General features: G+C 35.1%; 1 protein-coding gene across 4 annotated transcripts in view; it reads left to right on the forward strand.

Moving 5' to 3' along the window:
• The window catches only part of Tmem196 (transmembrane protein 196), a 59,612-nt gene that overhangs the window by 1,356 nt on the left and 32,768 nt on the right, over nt 1-25,488 (forward strand). The gene's annotated exons all lie outside the window — the stretch shown is intronic.

Below are 25,488 nucleotides of genomic sequence, written 5' to 3' on the forward strand. Positions count from 1 at the left end.
TGTTACATCATTTTATTGTACCAAGAGCAGGCAGGGGTAGTTATCTGTTTATCTCTGGGCAGTATGATCAAGATGCACCGTTGCAACAGTGATGTGACCAAAGGGGAAAGTGAGCTGAGACTTTGAAAGGTCTGAAAAGGGGTGAGCACCATTCCAGAAAGCACTACTTTGGATTTAGCTTGCCACCTTTCTGATACTCACCTCTGAATATTCTGTTGTTCTAGGCCATCAGTTAAACAAACAAAGGTAAGGAATTGTAGAGTAACTCACTTTAAAGAGTGCCTACCTGTTCAGAAAACAATGTTGTTTTCTTCAGGTCAGGGGCAGACCTAAAAACATCTTGTTTGGTCATATACCCTTTGCTGCCACCAAGAATCAATAACTACCTGATCATAAAAAAAAAAAAAAAAAAAAAAACTTCTGTGTGTGTGTGCATGCATGTGTGTCTGTGCATGCCTCTCTCTATCTATCTATCTCTCTTTGTGTGTGTGTGTGTGTGTGTGTGTGTCTGTCTGTCTGTCTGTCTGTCCCATCTCCCTTCCCTTCCTTCCTCTCTCGCCTATCTCCTCAGAGATGTCATTCCCATGTAGGTCTCTAGCTCGATTGTATTTTCTGCATAATTCATTAGGAGGCTATTCTGTTGTTCACAATCCATGCTGTATTTAACAATCACAATTTCATCACTACATTACTAAGAGAAAAACCATTTAGGAATTTAAGAAAATCCATTCCAAAGTCATTCATAAAAGGTGTTCTGGTCCTCTGAGTGCTGTGAAATTGTACCTTGGGTAATTAGCTTTTATACCCCCCACCCCCCAAGCGAGATACATGTTTATAAATTGCAGAGCTTGAAAGATTTTTAAAAATGCAATTCTAAAACTGAATTTTCCCAAGAATCCTTTTTCTTAATTCTGTAAATTTGTATTAACTCCCATTAACTACCTTGTTCTTTAATATGGGAATGTTGCTGATGGAGGTAATAATTTCACATCTAATGTGTTGCTATAAATATTTATGAGTTATATTTGTTATATTATGAGTTATATTTGTCATAGTTATTAAAATTTCTACTGGACAACTGTCAAAATAAAGTGCAATGCTAACATGTAAAGAAAGAGGGAGAAATGTGATCTCCTGATGGCTAAAGAAAGAAAAACCTCATACAAGCATCTCCCCATTCTTTAAAGACAAGAAATTGAGTGAATTAAAGTAAACTGTCTCTAAATGATATCTTAAAATCATTTTATCTTTAATATCTTTTAAGTAACTGTTAGCTTGTTATTTTTAAAACATAATTAACCTTTCCTCCTTCCCAAACAGATATGTATAAATGAGCTAATATATGCACATGTGCAAAAAATTTTTGAATCATCTCAGAGAAAAGAAAACAAGTCATTTATATTGATATAGTCATTACTTTAATTTGTTTTTTTACAGTAAGCACAATTTACCAATACTCCTGGAAGTATAATTTTGAATATTGTAATGTGGTTTGGTGAAAATCAAAAGATTCAGTCAACTGAAGGAATTATTTTGAAACTGAAATGTTCAAATAATTACTCTGGTTTTTGTAAGTTCAAAATACACAAAAATTTAAATTTGTAAAAAAATAAATTCCCAGTTGGGTAATCATGGTTTTCAAGTTATAGATTTGCTAAGCATATTATTGAAATGGTTTCAAATTCTTTTGTGATATATTTTGAACTATCTTTTCATTCCTTCTCTGGTAAATGCATATAACCAATATTTATAGAGAGCTCAATATGTGAATGGCATTTTACTACTACAGAAGCTATAAAAGATGAGTCAGAAACAGTTTTCAAAGGGTATCACCTGGCAAAGGAAACAAAGTGCTATATCACTAGTACTGGCAGAGGTAAGAAGTTCAAGTATGACCTCAGAGAGATAGGGGATAAAAGAGGAAGAGAAAAGTTGGCAAGGACAGTTAAATACCCATAGAAATACTCATGGCCTTTAAGGTTTCCTGGAGTTGAAATCAGTATGTCAAAGTGTTAATATCTCATGAGATAAGGTCTTAAGGCAAACTAACTGGATATAAATCCCAGAACTACCATTATGTAGTTGGGTAACTAACAAGTTATCTCATGAAAAAAAAAAAGAGTTGGCACATGTATCAATTAATGGATAATGAACTATCATTTAGATAAGTGTATCACAAGCATGAAGTAAATGTGAGCAACTAGTCCTGTATACCCAAGATTGCAGAGGTGGGTGTAAGAAGTGAGAACCTCTGGGGCAGGAGACAATGAACTAGGATGGAATAGGATGTCAAAATTCCTTTGTTTTTATAAGGCTTAGGTGTATGAGAAAAAGATAAAGGCAGAAAGAGTGATGGTGGCAAGACCATGACATGCTGTGTACCAGCTGAAGCAATAGATTTTCTCATGTTTGTAATAATCATCATTATAATAGTAATTCTTACATCCCAAAGAGACTCCAGGAAGACAGAGGGATACTGAATATAAAAATCATTAATTTCTCTAGGAATTTATGAATTAAAAGTCTGTATTTTTATGAATACAAATGAGACACACAGTAATTAACCTGTCAGAATTTAGAGTCTAAATAAGACTGTGTTTTGATAAGTACATGAAATTTTACTTCAAAATATTAATATCATTATTACAGATTTCTGAATTAAATTTACAGTCAGTGGGAATAAAGGTTGCATTGTGGAGGATTATTTTCATAGAGAGAGAGACTGAAATAATGGAAGTTTTAGGAAGCTATATGATTAATTGACTTCAAATATGCTAATTTTTATGGCTTAAACTGAAGCAATACAAAGGTAAATGGCTTTGACTATGTAATATACATGTTACAGAGATGATTTTCAGGCACTATTTCACAATCATAAAAAGGACATATGATCAATCCTAAAAATGAGTACAATTAGAAGGAAAAAGATCCCTTAATTTCATTTCACAGGGAAAGAAAAGTATAGATTTCCATATCATTTTTCCTTGACACTTCATTATAGCTCAGAAATTCATAATTAAATCAAAAACCAAGAATGCATAACTGTGAGGTGACAGTGAATGAACCATTGAGTAAGTTGCTTTGGAAAAGACAGACATGTGAGGCAGAATCAATTTGAAAGACTTATTGAATGGAGTTAAATGACATGGTTGTGTTTCCAAGTTACTGTGTGTGTCACTAATCTTAGCTTACAGAGAGCATCCTTGACAATAGGGATGGATCAGTAGCATGCAGGTCGCTGAACCACTTATTCTATGTTGTTGGTCTAGCTTGGTATTTAGAAGTCTAGAGACTCAAATGGTAGCATTCAGAATAGTCTAAGTCTGAATTGTATTTGATTGATCTCATGTTGTAATTCCAGCCATCTTTATTTGATAATCATTTTGTGAGGTTTAATTTCTTAAATTTTGTATTGATTCTCCCACATGTAAACTATAAGGCAATTTCTTTTGAAAATTTTAATACTTCCTTTATGTAAATGATTAAGTTTGAGTAAGTTCATTTCTTATTTTTCTGAAGCATTCTTGGTGTTATATTTTAACTTTATCTACTTCATAACTTTGATGTTTTGCCTGGATGAGATGTGTAGCATAATCAACACAGATACCTGTCCCATAGACTCTTACCTCACCATGGCAACAACTCATCCAACTATAAGACTTTTTACACTTTATTTCAGCCAACTATAAGACTTTTTTACATTTTATTTCAAAGATAAGATGTAGTATGTAAGTGATAATTGCAGCAGAGTATTAATTTTAATTTTTAAATATGTCAGGATTATTTAATGAAAAACAGAACATTTTAAACTCCTTGGTGACTTTAAATGTATACAACTTTTAAGCTGACTTATTATTTTTCTGCAGTGACAAAATTCCTTATCATATGATGTAAGTCCCTTCCATATCCTCAGATAAAATTATAAATGTATATATATGTGTGTGTGTGTTCTGCTTTTAAACTAATTTTAATTACATAAGTTATCATAAAAAGATTTCTTTAAGATGTTTATTTAAAGAATGCCAAAGTTCTTTTTCTTATTCCTCATCAATATTAGTCACCACTATCATATTAAAACCTCAGGGACATTTCTCCTTAAATAAATACCCATGTTTTGGTAATAGAACACAGCTGTGGTAGAGTTTCTAGGTATAATGAAGACTATTCATGAATTCTGTTAAGGCCCAGGCAGAGACTCTTATGACTCACATTCCCATTTTCAAATGTGACTGAGTATTTACTGGTATTAGGAAATCTGAAAGGGTAAGTGTGTTAAACTTCTAGAGAATGTGATTACTCTTCAAGGAACTATATCATGCATCAAAAGAAACATAAGTAAGTATATGTCACTTCTAATACTGAGTGATAGTGGGATGATGGAAAAATGGTGTTCTGACTATTATCTTATGAGATGTTCTTACATCTAAACAGTGTTCATGGGTAAATGGCATCTGTTAGAGTTTTCATCTAGTCTGTGATTGATCTAAAGGTGTAACTTGCCTTGATTTCTTTGTTTAGGAACAATAGGGAATGGAAATATTTGTTAGTAATTCACTTTATATAAACATGATCCGAACAAAATCACATGTATTAATTTGGATGCTTTTGACTAAAATAGTTGAGCTGATTTTTTGTAGGGACTTGGTTATAAGCCAGTCAAGAGATAAAAATTTTTTTGTATAATTACTTACTCTTTGTAAAACAATCAATTCTATTTATCTTTGAGGCATGCCCCAACCATCCAATCATAAATGTTTGTTTTCCTCCTCAATAACAGCTACCATGTATTTTTGGTATATACATATACATTTGCACATGTGCAAACATAGCATACATACACATAACCAAAGGAGAAGACACTTTGGCAGTTTAATTACCAATTAATATGTCAGAAATTCCTTTTGAGTCATGAAGTCTACAAGTTATTGTTTTACTTCATTTAAAAAGCAGAAGTCTTGTGATATAGATTAGTGGTAGAGTAATTTCCTAGCATGTTCAAGGCCATGAGTTTCATCCCCCATACCACACTTACACACAAAAATATCAAGCATGTATGCATGTACTTGTACACATGCATGCACATGCACACACACAGCAGACTAGAAATGTCTCAGATTTTTTATTGTGTCAGATTTTGGAATAGCTGTGTATATATAGTGAGTAATTTGGAGCATGGGACTCCATTTTTAAAATGAAAGTTATTTATGATATATATGATATATATATATATATATATATATATATATATCATATATATCATATACATAGACTGCAGGCAATTTTACACAATATTTTAGTGAATCTGCCTTTTGGCTCTGAAGAATTACATGAGGTCAGCTCTGTAATTTTCTATTTGTAGTACTATGTTAGGACTCAAATAATTTTATATTTAGAGAAGTTCAGATTTCAGAATTTTATTTTATTACTTAATTTGTTAAAAAAAAGAGCTTGTGATATGGCTTGGTGTAAGAGTGCACATCCTGTGTAAATACCACACAAACACACACACACACACACACACACACACACACACACACACACACACACACACAGTTTACAGATAGTGTGTTTTTACCGAGATCACTAGGCCTAAGGTTGATCAAAAATATCTGACTTTATTGCTTGAGTAACAATGAAACCATCTAATGGCCAGTGTACAGTTAGATGTTTCAGCATGCGAAGATGATAATGCCCAAATAACTAGGTGACTGTAAGTAGAGTACCACAATGAGCATATTTTTAGAAAGGATGATGCAAAATGAGCTGTGTAGCCACTTTCCTCTGCAAGGATCAAAACTATGCATTCTTTCTCATGGGTGTAGATCTAATCTGTAGATACTTCATTCAAACTGAGTAATAATGAGACTGGAGTCTGACATCTCAATAACACTAGATAAGCTTTCATCCAGAGCCTTGTACAGAGCAGGTGCCCCATGCATGTCAGTTGCTACTGTCCCTCTGTTACCCTTCTGCGGTGAAGGCTGTTGGGGTCTCTCAGTTCACAAATGGCGCCTTGGCTCATAACATATCCCCAACATTCTTAGTCAACCATAATTTGACTATTATTTGTGTTCTTTGTGTGAAATGTGTATTGTTAGGTTTTGATTTAATTGAGATATGTACATTAGCAACTAGAAGAATATGCCAAAATATCTATAAGAAAACAGTTATGTAAGTATTCAGACTAGAGGCAAATGAGAAAAGTAGCTATTGGTATAATATACCTCTCTCTTTGTTTTTCTCTTTAAATAGGCTAAAGTAGTCAAAACTACAATAAAAATGTTCAGTAATCAAACATATTAGACAATTAGTTAAATTAAGCAAGCCAAATAGTAGGGATATGGTGACTGCTATTTGTATTACAAAACAAAGCCCTTACAAAACATTTAAAGACTTAAATATTTCTTAGAAGATCAAAACAAACATACATATTAATATCTCTATCAAAGATACTTCATGTTTTGGAAATATGTATAGTTTTACTTAAGTCTCCAAGCAACTCTTAAAGCAGCTAACAAACTTGTATCATTTACAGGTGTGTTGTTTATCTGTCTAGATCCCTATAAGAACCACTGCAACCTTCATTAGTCCTCTTACTTTTTTTTTTTTTTTTTTTTGGTTTTTCGAGACAGGGTTTCTCTGTGTAGCTTTGCGCCTTTCCTGAAACTCACTTGGTAGCCCAGGCTGGCCTCGAACTCACAGAGATCCGCCTGCCTCTGCCTCCCGAGTGCTGGGATTAAAGGCGTGTGCCACCACCGCCTGGCAAGTCCTCTTACTTTTTAGTCACTACTGGAACAATTGAAAAGCAACCACATTCCATTAGTTTATGATCTATTGTTAAACACTGAACAAAATGGCATGATCAAAGTCCAAGGAAGTATTAGGAGTCAAATACATTACATTGAAAGGCAGAGTACTGTGTTTTATTTGTTGGTAGAAATAGCAGTGGCATGGCTTATTATTAGGAATTTCTCATGTCCAGGTATGACCATAGACAATGACATTTATAATCATTACAACTATTATTTTATAAAGTGTAGACAGGAAAAGAGCCCACCTAGAATTTGAACAGATATTTATATAAAACTATTAAATATATTTCTTAGGTATTCAACAATCATGTCTGACCCACAATAGCTATGTGTGCTTTCCATTTGTCCACAAAATCCATATTCTGCATTTGATTTTTGTATGCTATAGTTATTTCTAGAGATGATTTTATTATAATCCCATTGGTAGCATTGAGCATGGACTCTACATGTGCTAACATTTAGGTTGTATTTCCCATTTAAGAAAGTTTGTTACCTTGATGGCCAATTTTGGACCAGTAGCAATGGTTGTGATTTAATGTGCATGTTCCAGAATATCAGAACAATTATTTTAGGTAAATATTGAGCTAAAGAGGTATACTTTATGTTTGATCTACCAAATAGATATATGGTTGATTTTCCCCCTCCATTTTACTTTGGCTGTTGGAAATATTAGATCATTTCTCTACCTGGCTCTTGCTAATCATTTTCCTACATGACCTTTTCTGGTGAAATAAAAAAAGATAACATTAATATTAAGATAACTGGAAATTTGTATGTATAATATTCTACATTGCCTAAGAATTGGTACTTTATTCTACTATTTATCTCACCAAACAAAATTCTTCATGTAGGCAATGACAATGGGATCACCCAAGATCTTTAGAATTCAGTGATTTAAGAATAGTTAATGAAATGACTAATGAGAGGAAATAAAAGTCTAAATCACTTAAAGAAGGAAATATGTATGGGTGTGGTACACACACATTGACATGGGACAAGTGATAGATAAGTAATTCTTTAAAGAAGGTGGTAATTGTCTTTTATATGGATTATATGCTGCACTTGGGTTGCTTGTGCCCTGTCAGGGGACAAGTTCACAATGTGGTCCTCTGTTGCAGCTGTACTCAATTTCCATAACTGGCCAGCTTTCAGGAACTGCTACACATGTTGGATGGTCATCCATCTGTTGTGTTGGCTATCCATGGAAAAAGCATAATTTCCACTTCCTTCTTCCCTCAGGTCACTGGCTGTTTTCAACTCTAACAGAACAAGTCACAAATCAGACTCCAAACTGGCATGTAGCTAAGAGAATAATTATTTTCTTTCCTCATCAATAAGTCCATCCTCTACAGTTTGAAATCTTTTAGAGTTCCCTTGAGTATCAAAGTGTGGGTCTTATATTTGACTTTCTAAAATAGTCAAGTTTCTAATTTAATGTTACTGATATCTGGAAAATGACTCTTTTTTTTTTAAGATTTATTTATTTATTATGTATACAGAAGAGGGCACCAGATCTCATTACAGATGGTTGTGAGCCACCATGTGTGTGCTGGGAATTGAACTCAGGACCTCTGGAAGAGCAGTTGGTACTCTTAACCTCTGAGCCATCTCTCTTAAATATTAAGTATAAACAAAAATCAAGCAAATCAGGATACTATACATTAACACTTAAGTTACTTATAAATATACTTCTTAAATTGCTATTATGATTATGTAATATGGAAGTTCTATATAATACTTAAAAAGTTTAATCTACCTTAATAAATTGAATGTTATAATATCTATATCTGATGACCAGTATTGATCACATGACCTCTCACTTCCCCCCAGAGAAGGTCATCATTATCTTAAATGTTCATATTATTTAATTTTTAAAATAATATATCTTTGGTATTTGGCTAAAATGATAAAAGTTTAGAATCAGAACATTTCCTATTTTGCATCTGCTGAGACAGGTTTTGTTTTTGTGAATACTTGTGAAAGTGACTGTAAGATTTATTTGAGTAATTGACATGTAAATATATCACAAACTCAAAGTTATTCTCATGAAAAATTCATCAATTTAGTTATAATTTCCCTTACTGCTTTTAGAACAGCAACAGCCCCCAAACCAAAATGCCTTGTTTATTTAGCATGCTCAAAATATTCACTAGATTATTTTTTAAGAAAAATGAACACAAAACAAAATTGTAACAGAATGGGATGCATAATACCTTAAAAAAAGAAATAACACATTATTTGGACACAGGAAATGTGACATTACATGGATACTGAGGTAGGAGAAGTGAGGAAATGTCATTCAGAGAATCAAAAATCACTTTAGTTGTGAACCAAAAGATCTGGGACCTGGTACAATGGGAAGTTTCAACAATGATTTCAGATGTGGTTTTATTCAGAAGTATTTGTTTCTATGTTATGTCAGATGATTTTCAGTTTGTATGTGTATATGTTCATCTTTCTTTCAGTTGCCACACCATCTCCAAAAGCATTTTCTTAATATCTGCTATGCATCCTCATTTAACACTGATCTCTCTCCCTCTCTCTCTCTCTCTCTCTCTCTCTCTCTCTCTCTCTCTCTCTCTCTCTCTCTCTCTCTCTCTCTCCAGATTTGTTGCTGTTGTGTTTTATGTTGCTATTAATTTCCATATTTGCTTGGGTAGCTATTATCTTACCCAATCAGCTAAACCAAAACATGGCCTCTTATCATCTTAATATTTTATTTTTTCAGTACAATTAACTATATTTGTGAGAAATCTTGGCTCTATTGAAAAATACATATATTGACCCTCTTCAAGTTCTATCTATTTTGAAAATTTTTTTGTACTGAAAGAAACATGCTATACTGAGCTGTCAGTACATCATTCTGTGGTGGAAAATAAGAAATTAGTTTAAGCTTTAGAGTAAAAAGAACACTGCATAATTAGCAAGATTTTTCCATGGACTAAGAAAAGTAGGGAATATAAATAGGGAAGCAGAAAAGTGGCTCCTTTTAAAGATGAACACTAACGAATACACAGAAAAGTTGGGAATGGGTAAAATAAAGGCCATCCTGGAGATCAGGGTATCCAATAATAAGAGCCCAGGTCAGTAGACTGTGAGAGAACACAGCATAGAGCTGAGTCTTCCAATGTAGGCTTACAGAGATGGCACAAGTTACTGTTGCAGCAAATAGCAATGATATTTGATGGGCCTGAGATCTGTGACCTAGGCTGACCTGAAGTGAGAGGAAAAAATAACAGCAATAACAAGAGTGTGGAGGAAGAATGGAGTGGGAAGCCAGAAGGGGTAATTCCTGTTTCCATTCCCATGAGTTAGCCACCCACTCTACTCAGTTTTCTTTTTTATCCAATTTGGTCAGTAAGTATTCATTCCAGAGTTAGCACATTCTATTTAGATCTAGAGTGAATATGAGAAGCATAACAGTGCCTGATCTTCTGAGGCTTAATTTAAAAGCTAATGTAAATAATGAATGAATAATGCATACATTCAAATGACACATTGTTCCTTATGAAATGGGGAAAGTTATATATTTATGGATAATATAAAAGAACCCTATTAACAGCAAGGGAATGAGGAAATGCATTGTAAAGAAACAGCATTTATTTTTTGAAGGATAATGTGAAGATGCTTCTTTAACAGTGAGGGACAATACTGCTTTAAGCTGGAAATCAATATGGGTGAAGGTCTTGAGGTGAACTACATTTGCTGTACTTCAGAAACAATAGGTTAGGGTTACTGAAGCATGACGGTCAGCAATGAGGAGAAAGAAGTGACAGAGCAAGAGGAAAAGCAGAGGCAAAAAGACTAAAACTCACTTAAAGCTATATATGTGCATCATGCTGATTCGATTTCACTGCAATTTTTGTTTTTGTTGTCATTTTGTTTTGTTTTGAAATAGGGTGTTACTATATATATATATATATATATATATATATATATATATATATATATATATATATATAATCTTCCTGACTTAGCCTTCCTAGTTCAGGGATTATGGAGAATTGTCTGAGTTAAGATTACTACTGCTGTGATAAAACATGATTAATAAAACAACTTGGGGAGGAAAAGGTTTATTTGGTTTACATATCCCAAGTCACAGTCCACTAAGAGAAACACAAACTGGCCAAAAACTTGGAGGGGAAACTGATGCAAAGGCCATTGGAGGTTGCTGCTTACTGGCTTGCTCCTTCTGATCATAGTTCTGCATAAGATGGATCACTAATAATAACTGGACACAGTCAATACTAGGCTATCTTGAAAATCCCCTGCACCAGCAACATTAGTTCAAAATTCTTCAATTCCACCTTCAGCAGATTTTTGTATAGGGCCGAAAGTCAGCCAATCCTTGGCCAAAATATCACGGGAATTTTCTCTAGCCCAGGTAATATTGTTCTGACAGGCGTAAGGTGGTATATCAGAGTTGTTTTGATTTGCATTTCCCTCATGATTAGGGATGTTGAGCAATTCCTTAAATGTCTTTCAGCCATTTGAGTTTCCTCTGTTGAGAATTCTCTGTTTAGTTCTGAAGCCCATTTCTTAATTGGACTGTTAGTTGTTTTGATATGTAATTTCTTGAGTTCCTTATATATTCTGGATATTGAAATCTCTTGAGCTAAGTCGCTACAGTCCACATTGTCCTCAGCACTACTATCTTCTGTGGTCCTACTTGTATGGCCTTTTAAGCACCACTTTACAAAGTTCAACCACTTTTCTAATCTAAAGTCCCAAAGTCTTCCAAACAGCATGATCAGGCCATCACAATAATACCCTAGACCCTGGTACTGACATTTTTCTTAGTATTCTATTGCTGTGAAGAGACACCATGATCAAGGCAAATCTTAACAAAGAGAAAGCATTTAACTGGGGGCTTCCTTACAGTTTTAGAGGTTTACTCCATGATCACCATGGCAGGAAACAAGTAGGCATGGTTCTAGTGTAGGAGCTGAAAGCTTTACATCCTGATCAGTGGGTAGCAGACAAAAAGAGAGAGGGAGAATAGAGACTGGGCACGAGGTGGGTTTTTAAAACCTCAAAGCCCACCTCAAATGACACACCTCCTTCAACAAAGTCACATCTACTCCAACAAGGCCACACCTCCTATTCCAGAAACATTCAAACATATGAGCCTATGGGGTTCATTCAAACCACCACAGATATGCATCACCACATCTAACCTGATTTTACTCTAATTTTTAAGAGAAGTCAAGAGAAGCTTTAAAGAGGAACGTGAACAAAATTATGTTTGCAATGCAGTTAGGAAAACACTAGAGTCCAACAAGTTAAGCCACAATTCTATATAGAAGGCTCACAGTATAGCTCCTATAATGCATACTGGGATTAACTGTGGAAATAAGAAAAATAGAAGCAGCACAGGTATCTAAGATATAAAGTGGCCATATTTTGTGCGTCATTATAAGCTTTCATAAATGCAATCATAAAGCATGAACCCTAGGCTATAAGATCAACATTTGATTGCATAGATTCCCCATGTTGTCTTTGACATGTATACTGTTAGAAAAATCCTCTCTCTCTCTCTCTCTCTCTCTCTCTCTCTCTCTCTCTCTCTCTCTCTCTCTCTCTCTGTGTGTGTGTGTGTGTGTGTGTGTGTGTGTGTGTGTTAAGAGAGATGAAGACTCTACTTGTTAGGTAGAGATATACCTGTGAAATTTCAATATGGGGAGATCATAAAGACTGTTAATTAATTGTAAAGGTCAGAAGAGATAGTTGTGCTAATATAGAAATAATCTGTAAATGTGAGGTATCAAAGCTATAAGATTAGTTGAGACCACCCAAGCAAAGCCCTTCATTATTAGAATAATTATAAGTTTAATAATAATGAGTAAGAACAGAAAGACTGAGAAGTTGTGGTCAGGAAAACATGATGAGGTCCTCAAAACCATGGTGTGAGAGAAGCCCAGAGGAGCTTTCTTTGTAAGAGAAGGACTGATGTGGTGGTCAGTGTTGACTTATCAAAAGTACATGAGGGAAAACAAAAGAATATAAGCAATCTAAAGTTAACTGAGGGGAAAAAGAAAGCAGCAATGGAAAAATAGTAAGTATCCACCCCTAGGGAAGGAAGTTGGTCAGTGTAGAGAAAGAGCTGTTGATATAAAAATACTTGGATTTTTACTCTGAAGGGAAATTTGGAAATACTTTTGAATGCCAGCATGAAAGCTGTTGTTTTGAATCCTGTCAGAGATAACAGTTACTTTCCAGAAGTCAAAGCATAGGATTTTATTTAGTATGAGCTACACAGAATATATTAACTGCTTTATTTTCATGAGGGATAATAATTACAATTAAGTCACACATTATAACCTGGATAGAGAATTAAAAATAACTTATTCTAAATCAATGATAAAATATTTTTAAATCCATTATTTTTTATTTTTTATTTATTTTATTTTACAATACTATTCAGTTCTACATAACAGCCACAGATTCCCTTGTTCTCCCCCTTCCTGGCCCCCTCCCCTTCCCCCCAGCCCACCCCCCATTCCCACCACCTCCACATCAAGGCCACCCCCGAGGACTGAGATCGACCTGATAGACTCAGTCCAGGCAGGTCCAGTCCCCTCCTCCCAGATTGAGCCAAGCGTCCCTGTATAAGTCCCAGGTTTCAAACAGTTATCTCATGCAGCGAGCCCAGGACCTGGTACCACTGCCTAGATGCCTCCCAAACAGATCAAGCCAATCAACTGTCTCACCTATTCAGAGGGCCTGATCCAGTTGGGGGCCCCTCAGCCTTTGGTTCATAGTTCATGTGTTTCCATTCGTTTGGCTATTTGTCCCTGTGCTTTATCCAACCTTGGTTTCAACAATTCTTGCTCATATAAACCCTCCTCTTTCTCGCTAATTAGACTCCCAGCGCTCCACCCTGGGCCTAGCCATGGATGTCTGCATCCAGATTCCTCAGTACTTGGATGGGGTTTCTGGCCCAACTATTAGGGTGCTTGGCCATCCCATCACCAGAGTAGGTCAGTCCCGGCTGTCTCTCGACCATTGCCAGCAGTCTTTTGTGGGGGTATCTTTGTGGATTTCTGTGGGCCTCTTTAGCACTTTGTTTCTTCCTTTTCTCATGTGGTCTTCATTTACCATGGTCTCCTATTCTTTGTTCTCCCTCTCTGTTCTTTGATCCAGGTGGGATCTCCCGCTTTCTTTCCCTCGACCCTCGCTGTTCATTGCTCCCACTCATGTCCAGGCTGTTCATGTAGATCTCAGCCATTTCTCTGTCACTGGGTGATCCCCGTGTCTTTCTTGGGGTCCTGTTTTCCAGGTAGCCTCACTGGTGATGTGAGTAGCAGTCCAGTCATCCTTGTCCCACATCTAGTATCCTCCTATGAGTGAGTACATACCATATTAAATCCATTATTTTATAGATAAATAACCTACTGACTAACTACTGACCTAGAGAAGTCCCAATCATGTAACTCTTAGTCTAATACTATTTCCACAATTGTCTCAACATAGAGAGTATCCTTAAATAGTCTCTCAATCACAAGAGAGGTGCTGGCTCCTACTCAAAACCAAATGGGAATGATCCCTAATTGCTGGCAGGTTTAAACTATGATGTAATATAATACATATTTCAACAGATTTCAGGAGGCTCCAGCTATCTGGAAGTTCCACAGGAAAAAAACAAAAAACTTTCTATAGAAATTTTGGCATGCCCTCAAGGGTGGCATTCTAAACCAAGTAGAAAACAGAAGCTGATTTTTAGTGGTTAGCTACAATTGTGAAATCCATTAGAACTATTGATCAGTTTAGCTAGTAAATGAATGGCTTTTAGAAAGGCTTTAAAATGCCAAAGATCATTTGTCAAGCTGAGAACATTCAAAGACATTGGACTAGAAATGTCAAAGTTCTACTGGCATTAATATTTGCTGTGTACTCTCTTTTTAATTCAAATATGAAGCAATGAAAATTAATGTTTACTACATGATTTGTCCTAGCTGCTCAGGGAAAAATGTTATGTTTTAACTCCTATAGTCTTAAAAATTAGAAAATTATTTTAGAAGGTAAATGCTTTTTATTAGTTTCACATTAAGACGTGGGTAAAGTTTATTTTAGATCATGGTAATAGCTGTAGAGTGGGCATTGTTTTCTACTGTGGAGGTAAAACATTAAAATATCATTATGAGAGAAAAGAATTATTCATCACCTTTTTATGCCAGTTACAATTAAAAGGTTTTCTCAAAGTAATAGTTATTTTGGAGAAAGGGATATAACTCTATTGATTTTGCTATTGTGTTTCATCAACCATCTTAAGCTGATAGATTTCTAGAACAGCCTTTAATCCCAGCACTCAGGAGATAGAGGCAGGCAGATTTCTTTGAGTTCGAGGCCAACCTGGTCTACAGAGCTAGTTCTAGGACTGCCAAGGCTACACAGAGAAATCATGTCTCAAAAACCAAACCAAAACAAAACAAAACAGCAATGAAACAAAAACAAAACAAAGATTGAATGCATGCAGGGGACTGTAATTCTCTAAAAAAACCAATTTGACAACTGCAAGAGTATTTCACTGAGAACTTGAAGATAGATAACCTACTGGATTCTGCATCCATATTGGTAGTGCAAAAATACATGCAAGAAATGATAAGTATTCAGCACTAGAGATCATCTAAGTGATTGGTGCCTACTATTTTATTTAATATTTTAATAATTATATGAGTTAAACACTCATGCATCTGGTTATATAGAAAACTGAAAAAACAATTTAAGTAACTTTTCAAATCTACATGGCCATGATTCAAACCTCCTAATCCACCTCCAGAAAAGTCACTTTTAACCACTAAATTAGGCTGCCTCCTACTAAACACAAATAAGTTGCTGAGGACTTCCATGAAGCAACAACCAGTATTCAAGCAGAAAGCTGAGTCATGAATGAGCATCATCCAACTAGAGAAGAATAAGGAGATTTCAAGAAAATAAAATATCATATACTAGGTCCTTATAGGAGGAAAAATTTGGTAAGTTTGAAAAAACAACAGGAAAAGTCTGTAAAGGATAAGGCTAAAGAAAAGGTATCTCATGATGTACCACATACAGGTTTGGGATATCTTCGAAATATTTTTTTTAAAGTATAAATTTCAAAGGAAAATTTATTTGATGAAAACAATGAAGGACTAACATGAAACCTTCACTATAGCATTGATGAGAAATTCTGGTGCCTAGGACTCACACTGAAACAATGGAGGGGAGACATGTATAAAGGTTTTGGAAAATTCCCGGAGATAATAGGAACTATGAGTTTTCTGAAGATCATAGGAACTACATTATGTGTTTCACTGAATGTAGTACATGAGAGTATGAAGGAGACATTAGCAAAAACTTCTGGGCATTAGGATGAGAACAGAATAGACCTCTGTGCAACTCCCAGAAGTGAGAAACACTAGAGGGAAAATGGTTTCCAGTAGGAAGATGATAGCAGTTGGGACACCCAGAAAATAAAGGTTTATGAGGCAGCTCGGTGCCTTGGTCTTATTCTTACTTTTCTTGCCATGTCTACTAGTAGGTCTGATGTCACTGTCATACCTAGGGCCAATAGAAACTGACTAAAGAAACAAAATTTCTAATATTCATTTTCTTTTCCTCTTACCTTACTTTGTTGTGTGACTCTATTTGAAAAAAAAATTACTAAGATCAGAGATAAACTATCATAATAAATTTAGCCTGGTTTACAGAGCTGTGGGGAATGTAAAGCATACAATCAATGGTAAGAGCTACATGACTTCTTCAGCACAAAATAAAAGCTAAATTATCAAGAGACTAATATGTAAATTGTAAACAAAACAAAATAGCAGCTTTCTGCCACTATACAGAGTAGCTGATACCATTAAAGTACATATTAAAGGTTTTTAAAGTATATAATTAATACATAAGCCTTACACTAGAAACACTTGAAACTGTGTCTGGATTCAAAGGAGGACAGTGCTTGATACGTAGATGTGAAAGGTTATTGGGAGAGAAGTAAAAGCTGAAGCTGCAAATACAATGTAGTAAGAAGAGCTCTCAGACTACAAAATCCAAAAGGATGAGCAGAGGAAAGAGTCCAATAAAGGAGACCAAGAAGTAGGGAAGAAAAAAAGGTCACTAATTATCTTCAAAAGTATAATTTTAATGAAATGTGGTAATTAAATAATAAGCATTGAGAAGCTAAGACTAGCTTAAAAATATAAGCAAGGACTTGCCTTTCCATTCCATCATTTTAGCAAGTGCCTACTCTAAACTAGTAAACACATAGAATATTCCAGCTGGGGATAGAGTACTGGGATGATAGTAATTGTGGAGATGGGTAAACCATGTTTTCTTCCTCTATTGATATGGACACTAAATGAATGAGTCAAATGTAGTACTACCCTCAAAGAGGTACGGGGAGAATAAAGAAAAAAAAATAGATGGTATCAAATCTGATGAGATAATTTGAAGTGCACCCTGAAGAATAGGTAGGTATGTCTTGGGATTTATATTGCTGTGATAAAAGCTCATGACCAAAAACAACTTGGGGAGGAAAGGGTTTATTTCATCTTCCAACCCTAAGGCCACATCCCATCACTGATACAAGTCTGGACAGGAACTCAGTGTAAGAACCTGGAGGCAAGGATATAAGCAGAGACCATGGAGGAATACTGCTTACTGATTGGCTTCTTAGACTTGCTCAGCCTGCTTTCTGTTAAAACTCAGAACCAATTGTTCAGGGGTATCAATGCCTATGATGAGCTGTGCCCTCCTATATCAATCATTAATTAGAAAATATTCCAAAGACTTATATATAGAGGAATTTTCTCAATTAAGGCTCCCTCTTCCCAGATGTCTAGGTTTATGTCAAGTCAATGAAAACCAATCAGAACAGAGTAAGAACATGAATAAAATTTTACAAGTACAGAAGACAAATGAGCAAAGATGATACATCCAGTGTGCATGGGATTACTCAAATTCAGTCTGACAATAGAAGGTAAGCTTCAGTTGACCCTTTGGCAAACTGAAAGGGAATACAGATGAGTCCTGCTGGCAGGCCAGGATGTCAAAAAAAAAAAAAAAACATTGTAAAAAAGGTAGAGTGAAAGCTCCAGATGCTGAAACTTATACTTAAAATGGAATTAGAATGCTATTTGAGAAACAGAGAAATGAAACCATTTTGTGGCTTCCTACATAATCCAGGTAATAGCCACTAAGGCACTGAATAAAATGAGGACTGTTGTATATGTGGAATGAATGGCATACAGTAACTAATTCAATGGAAATGATGTAAGAAGAAGGAAAAGTCAATAGTGTCTCCAAATTTTGAGAGAGGACATTAGAGTGATGAGCATAGGAAAGGGTTGAATAGGAATAGAATTGAGACTCACTTTGAGAGATTTTAAAGCTGAAAATATCCCTGCTGGATCTCTTTCATTGATTGTCTTACATCTGGCTGTGCACACAATGAACTGCAAAAATGATTGTAGGCTGAAGTAAAAATAGATGAAGCTGTCACAGTGACCAGTACGCTCTGTTATTCTGTCTCTTAAAGCATAGACATATTTTAGATAGGACATTTGATTTGAAAACTTATATTTGGAGGTAAGAATTATTGACAACATTTAGACAATTTTCAGTACTTCAAAGACAAATTTGTAGAGTTCATTATTTTCTTAAAGGTAGTCCACTCAGTCTTGAAGTCTTGTTCATTGCAGCTCAGAATACTGGAGTCATAGGTTGAAGATTCAAATCCCAGATACATGTTGATTCTGTTTAGAAAAACTAACTCCATAAAGGATGAAAGAACGGAGAAACAAAGATACACTTAGGTTTGGCATAGACAAGATTCTGTAAATGAGAAAAAGAAGCCAAAAATAGATCAAATATTTCTTATAATTCTATCAGGAATTCTGATACTGTTCTGTAGCCATCATGTTCAAAATGTCATATATTTTTAATAATTATTATTGGACATCTCCATTTGTTTGTGGATTATTGGATTTAGAAATTTAACCAAAACACGTATTATTTCATTTTTAGCAAAATTGTGAGATAAATACTAGCATGCTTTAGTAGTATATGCATTTGGGGGGCGGGTTCAATCCTCTTTTACTTATTTATTTATTTAATGCTGAATGCTGTTTATTGAAGGAAGGAAGAGGTCTTAAATACAGGCTTACAGCACAATGGGAGAACCCCAGAGGGCAGAAGTTCGCTACCAATGTTTTACAATCTTGTATCTAAGCTGTTAATGCCCATTATGCAGAATACACAGACAAGGAACTTCCCTTAAGCATTCAGGAGGGTGGAACCCAGCAGAAATTAGCATAGGGAGGATATCAAGGTCAAGGTCAGCAAGCAAGGCAACAGTTACCCAAAACAGGGGCCAGGACCCTACAGGTCTCCCTTTTACTAAAAAATGAACTTCTGACTTAGGTTGCGTGGGACGTCTGCAGGTCACCTTACCCATCATGGAGACACCTGCCCAGGCCACACAGGCATTCTGTCTTAGGTTTGTGAGTGCCCCCCCGGGCATTAATCGTCTCTGAATACTCATTATCATACAGGCTCAATCGTGTGTGAGCTGCAGAGTTAACTGCTGCCTAGTATACGCATTTTAAAGATGTAAAAGATATGATCCAGAGAGCTGAAGTAGCAGTTATTAGTGCCACTCATGTGCAAAACAGTCAAATTTTAATGTCCATACCTGCATGGATTGAAGAATTTACTGTGCTACACTCTGTCCATTTCTTCTACCTCTTGGTTCTAAAAAGCACAGTTGGTTCTATCCTAAACCTTGGCATAAGGTACCCATCAAGTTACCCTTTCTCGGAGTGCAAAGAGTCACTGTGCATCTATTTGGCTCCTCTAGTGCTTACAAAACATTGTCTCAACAGGAAAGTACATCAGAAATATCTGTTAGTTCATACTATAGGCAGCTAGCCCATGATCATACCTTCTAGTGTGCTGGGGAAATGGATTACTTTTCCCTTTTAATATTGAGTTTCCTCTTCATACTTCATATGGTTGAGCATAAAAACTGCCAATATACTTTTTGGTAGTTTGATACCACCTCCCTGAAAAAAAAAAACAGCAATAACCATAATATACTTTCATGGCATAGATGGTCTTCCTACTGGATCCTCTTGAAAATAAGGAGCTGAATTGTATTCTGTTTAACCATTCCTCTTAATTCAATTATTACAGCTATAGCAAATGAGCACTGATAATTAAAACCTTTAGAAAACTAAAAAGGCATACAAATGATTGTCTTGCCTTCTGAGATTCTGAAGATATATGTTTTGCTTTAAATTGTGTAAGACTAACTCTGTTTCTGGGACATTAGTGTTATTTTACTGCAGAATTTAATATATGACAGTGTCTACCTACAGACTTATGAGCATTGTAGACATGATTTTTTGTAATCTGTTTCTTGTTTAATGATAGGTAGGAAATGGTCTTGAATAAACAGAGAACACCAGAAAGTGGTTATTTGAGCAACCTAGAGCTGAAAAGCAATGTTATGCTATATGAAAACATATGTATTAAGAAGTCATTCTAAGATATAAACATCTATCAGAGGTATGTAGATCAGAAAAAAATGATTATTGGAGACCTCAACTATCTAGAAATTTTCTGAAAAGAAATAAGAAAGTCTGCAATTTCCAGGTATTTCCATTATTAACACTCTATAAATGTTTGTGTCATTGACAAATAGCATTGTATGTATTTATAGGATACAAAGTAATGTTTTAATACACACATTTGGGAAATGATCAAGCTAAAGTAAATGTATTGCCTAACATTCATTTTGTGATGAAAATATTTGAAATTTACATTTACAGAGGGAAGGGGAGACATTGTCAAACTTCTTAAAGTGAGAGAAGGAAAAACAGAAAAGGACATTTAGGAGAGCATAGTCATGAGACTGGCTGGAAAATTAGACCACATTTAATCTAGAAAAATTGTAGGATTACTTGTGTGCTTGCCTTAACTTATAGACAATAAATAAACACAGCAGGGATAAATGCTTCAGACCTCACAAAATAAAGGATATTGACAATTAGACTAGCTAAAAGATGAAAATGTTCATTTTTGTTAATTGAACCTAAAAGAAATTGAACCTAAACTGGAAAAAAAAATCTTGATAGGTGAGACATGCAAATACAATGAGTGTATGCAAATACAATTTGTATGCAAATACAAAAAGTGATGTTAAGTTACTAGTGCTTCCATGATTTGTTAGCATCCTGGTTCCCATTCTAGCAGGTTGAGCTTATCTCAAGTAAGTATAATTTGTGGTCAGTTATTATTCCAAATTACACTTATTTGGAATAACACTTGAGCACAGTAAAGAAAGGAGGTAAAGTGGAATAGCAAAATACAGAGGATCTGTTAATAAATATTAACAGAGAAACACCCTTGACCTTCCTTTCTATAGGAAGGAGTGAGGGGGATCTTAATTTGTTTTATTACAGTAATCATTTTACTGTCTAGAGAAATAGAGATTTCAATGAAAATGACCCCTATAGACCTATATATTTGAATACTTCATCTCCAGTTGGTAGAACTGTTTGGAAGGACTAGAAGTTGTGGCCTTGTTGGAGGAGGTATGTCACTGGGTGCAGACTTTGAGGTTTCAAAAGACTCTGGGTCTCTCTTGTTGCCTTATGGTTGTCTCAAGATGTAAACTCTCAGCTAACTGTTCTAGCTCCATGCCTGCCTACCTACTGCCATGCTTCTAGCCATGATGGTCATGAACTATAAACCTATGAAACCATAAGCCTCAAAATAAATGCTTTATAAGTTACCTTGGTCATGGTACTTTATCCCAGCAATAATTTTTTTGTAACTAAGACATTGTATTCTATATGTCATTTTGTGTATGTGAAATATGCACAATTAAATACATTTTATACAAAGGAATAATAAAATAGAACTCGCCAGGACACTGAGCACAGCTTTGGACTTCCAATAAGAGTTGCTGACATGCATATAAAGTAAGATAATGTAATTATCTCCATAAAAATGTTTGTAAATCTCACACAAGTTATAGGTCATATTTTAAATGATTTTTGGAGGCTGTGCAACATTAGCTTATTTTAACTTGATAAATATGAAAATAATCTTTTGCAATGCAAGAACACAACCGCATAAATTCTTACATTCTGATATTTTGTTAAATTAAAATTAGTTTTGAATGCATTTTAACTGATATATAAAACTGTAAAAATTATGCACAATTGATTACCAGGTGACATTTAGGTGTGCGCATGCACACACACACACACACACACACACACACACACACAATTTAAATTAGATCAAACATATCATGCCTCAAACATTTGTCATTTCTTGATGAAGAAACATTTAAAAATAATTTCCTCTAGCTGTTTGATATATAGTACACAATTCCTGTGTAGAGTCTCTTGCTGTTCAGTAACACAATTTCTTACATTTAAATATAACTTAGTACACCTTATAAGCCTCTGAAAGCAACAGCCTTTCAACTTCTATGTGACTATTTTATGTTACACATAAAGGTGAGGTGGTGTGATGCTTGTCTTTCTGTGCCTGACCTATTTCACTTAATGCAACCTTATCCAGGTCCATTCATACTTTTGCAAATGATGTTGTTTTCACTCTCTTACAATGGCTGAGTCATGTTTCATTGTGTGTTTATATTGACACTGTCTTTACCATTCATCAGTTGATAACTTAGATTGTTTATCTCTTGATTCTGTGAATACTGTGGCAGTAAACATGGGGATTCAGATGTTTCTTTAACTTATGGATTTCTTTTCCTGTGGCTATATATCAAGCAAAGAGAGACTGATGGACCAGTCAGCTGCTAAATAGTTTGATTTAGTAGTATATTTTCATTCCTTAGTTATTATTTTTGGTTTTTCTGTTATATAAATTTTCTTTCATTGTCATAAAAGCTTTAAGTTCTTTTAATATAAGAAACAATTTGTAAATGATAACAACATATCATGGTCATAATAGTAAGAAACAAAATAACAAAAAAAATTTAAAACTGGATAGGATGGTGCATGCATGAAACCCTAGTATCTGGGAGGAGTAGAAACAGGATGAACCAGGGGTTCAAAGTTATCTTTAGCTACATAGTGAGTTCAAGTCTAGCCTGAGCTATGTGAAACACTGTCTCAAAAAACAAAACAAAGAAAGAGGAAAAGAGGAGGAGAAGGACAGGAAGAGGAGATAAAATATATCAACAAATAATTTTAAAATTAATACTTAGACTTCATTTCTCCTCAAATCTCTGATGCCCTATTGTATATCTTTTATGCTATCTCTCTTTCTCTTTCTCAACATATTAATCATTGTTACAATTGTTCTTTCTTCATTTTAGCAATATGAGTGGCTCACACATCCTACTTACAATACTAGAGTATTCTGATTTTCTTTGTATAATTAGTCTTATTGTTATGTTTTAACATGGTTTCTTTGTACTCTTTTATGTGTCCTTCTTGATGGCTAAAGGACTCCCTGTATGATTTCTTATAGAATAGGAATGATGAAGGCATTTGTGAGTGTCTTTATTTCTCTTTTATTTTGCAAGGATAGCCTTGCTGACTATATTCTTGGTTGAAAGAATTCTTTGTTGTTGCTTATTTACTTTGTCGCCTTTGGTACTCATGGAAATTGTGTGCTATTTTCTACTGGCATTTAAAATTTCAGCTGAGATGGTTGCTGTAATATTAATTACAACACGTCTACATATTACTTGTTTATTTTTGCTTCCAACGTTAATATTCTTTTTTTGATTGCTATTCCTTTAAGAATTAGATAATGAGATGGTTTGAGGTAAACTTGATTTCCTGGAACTGAATAGCTTTGGTCATTAAACCTTGACTAGGGGTGGTGTCAAGGGAATAAAGAAAAGACAGACAATTCTGAATGGTGGCCTTTGACCTCCCCATATTTACATGTTTGTATCCTTCTCTAGGTTTAGAAAGTCTATTATGTTCTATTTGAATAACCTTTCTACCCATTTAGCATACTTAAGTTCCCTATGGACCTCAATAACATAAACATTTCCTTTTGTTTTTAATGCCATCTCAAAGGATTCATAGCTTGCTTTATTTCTATTCAATTTCTGTTGTTTTCTTCTTTGTGGTATTTAATATTGTTTGTCAGTGCGTGGGATTTAGAATCACCTCTTAGATAAGCCTCACAGTGTGTTTGTGAGCTCATTACCAGAGTGGTTTAACTAAGCTTGGAAAGCACACCCTGGGTGTGGAAAGTATCATCCAAGGGACTGGGTCTCAGACTGAGTAAAAGTGGGGAGGGACAAGCATTCACCAGCATTCACCGCTATCTGTTTCCAGGCCTCAGCTGCAGTGCACCAGCTACCACAATTCTGTCACTTGCATGGTCACCATCTTGAGCTGTATCCCTTCTTAAACTCTGGGTCAAAATAAACCTTTGCTTCCTGACAAAAGCTGTTTTTGTAGGAATTTTTCATGGCAACAAGAAAGATGCTAATACATCTACTATTTTCCAAAAGATTGTTTTCCAGCCCACTAATTTCCCTTCTATGTGATCTGCTCTACTATTGATGTCATCTATCATGTTTCAGTTTCAATTACTGTGTTTTTAATTCAAAATTTTGCTTTATCTTTTAAATAGCTTCTGTCTCTCCATTAAGTTTTTCTATCATATTGAATAATTTCTCTGTGTTTTCCTGAAGGTCATTGAGTCTCCTTTAAAAAAAGTACTTTAAGGGACTAGAGAAATGGTTAAGTTGTTGAGAGCACACATTGTTTTTGCAGAAGACCCAAATTTGGTTTCCAATACACACTTACTGGTTCACAACCAGCAGTAACTCCAGTCCCAGGGGATCTGATTGTCTCTTCCAACCTTCACAGGCACTAGATTCATACATGGTGCACTTTTACATACGCAGGCAAAACATTCATACACATAAAATAAAATAAATAAATCTAAAAAAAAAATAAAAACTTTTAAATTCTTCATCTAAGATTTACCTGTATTAGGTACTTTATTTCAGTGTCTGGTAAGTTATTTTGACTGTTAGGTAAGGTCATGTTTCTAAAACTTTGTCCCATTGCTGGTAAATAATTTGATATGCCACAATAGAACTAGATCCATCATCCAGTTGCCATAGTCCAGTTTTACCTTTGTCTTCTCAGAAATTACAAACAGCCTACTAATTCTTCCTCAGCCTGATCATTTGTACTATCAGCACTAGATGTCACTATCAGTTCATGTTTGCCACAAGGTTCCTTCAGGTCTGTCCCTAATCTACCATTTGTGTGCTGTTCACAATGCTCTGGAGGAGTATCTAAAACAGCATATTATACTCACAACCCTGTCCCTGGAACTAGGGATAGCCCAGAGATTGCATCCACATCATTCTCTGATTGGATAGTATAGGATTTTTCTAACTCTGGGATGAATCATCACACAGGAACAATCCTCAGGTTCCATACTACACTAGTTAACACCAATATTAAAATACTTTATTGTATCTTGGCCTGCAGGGCCACACTGCCATGGGCTTCCTGATACTGAGGTCCTTGTGTCCTAAGGCCCACAGTTGGTATAGCCAGCTATAAATGATGTTGGCAAAATACAAGTACAATTTCTTGAGGCTGCATGCCTCCAGGCCTTGAGGCCCTGTTCATGTACACTGATCTGGGAGCAGGAGTTGTTGGGATCT

The sequence above is a fragment of the Peromyscus maniculatus genome, chromosome 14, assembly GCF_049852395.1.
Source record: "Peromyscus maniculatus bairdii isolate BWxNUB_F1_BW_parent chromosome 14, HU_Pman_BW_mat_3.1, whole genome shotgun sequence".
NCBI classification, from domain to species: Eukaryota; Metazoa; Chordata; class Mammalia; order Rodentia; family Cricetidae; genus Peromyscus; species Peromyscus maniculatus.